The sequence below is a fragment of the Octopus bimaculoides genome, chromosome 13 (genome assembly GCF_001194135.2).
Source record: "Octopus bimaculoides isolate UCB-OBI-ISO-001 chromosome 13, ASM119413v2, whole genome shotgun sequence".
NCBI classification, from domain to species: domain Eukaryota; kingdom Metazoa; phylum Mollusca; class Cephalopoda; order Octopoda; family Octopodidae; genus Octopus; species Octopus bimaculoides.
Window position 1 is genome coordinate 53,432,916 of NC_068993.1, and position 944 is coordinate 53,433,859.

At 37.3% G+C, this 944-nt stretch overlaps 1 protein-coding gene across 3 annotated transcripts in view; it reads left to right on the top strand.

Annotated features, from left to right (window-relative positions):
* Window positions 1–944, top strand: part of LOC106867554 (tripartite motif-containing protein 2) — a 106,390-nt gene that overhangs the window by 90,563 nt on the left and 14,883 nt on the right. The window lies entirely within an intron of this gene.

Genomic DNA, 944 nt, shown 5'->3' on the forward strand with positions numbered 1-944 from the left:
AATAGTGGGGTTGTGTTAACCGCACGTGGAGAAATAATAGGAAAATGAAAAAAAAGGCAGAATGCTAAACTAGAAGCATATTTTAATAAAGATTTCTAACCGGTTTTCATTTTCCTATATATATATATATATATATATATATATATATATACATATCAGGGACGTGTGCGTGTGTGCATGTGCATGTATTTGTGCATATGCGTGTGTGTAAGTGAATGACTGCATGTCAGCAGGCAGGTGTGTGTGTGTGTGCACGTGTGTGTGTGTGCACGTGTGTGTGCACATACGCCCATCTTTCTGTGGCTTTGATTAATGAAAGCCCTGCTCCCAATTTAAAATGCCCAGTAATCTGTCGCAGCACTTTGACGATACTCATTACTAATTATGTTATTTAATTCATGAATTAAGACATTTATTTGAAGTTTTATCTGTGAATAAATTCTATTTAGGGTTATCATTTTACATCTCAGGTAACATCTAATTGCTGTTGTTGTACAGATTAGAGACCTGGCAGTAGAGGGAGAGTTTTGTAAGGGTGGAAGTGAAAATAGAGGTAGCAATAGATAGGTAGAGAGGTAGAGAGGTGTACAGACAGACAGACAGACAGACAAGCAGGCAGATAGGCAGACAGACAGGCAGACAGATAGATAGATAGATAGATAGATAGATAGATAGATAGATAGATAGATAGATAGATAGATAGAGAGTAGATAAATGGACCAACAGATAGACGGATAGCTGACAAATAGACAAACAAGCAAACAGACAGACAGATAGATAGACAGACAAACAGACTGACTGAGATAGATAAATGGACAGACAGATAGATGGATAGCAGACAAATAGAGAGACAAGCAGACAAATAGACAGACAGACAGATAGATAGATAGACAGATAGACAGAAAGACTGAGATAGATAAATGAACAGACAGATAGAGGGATAG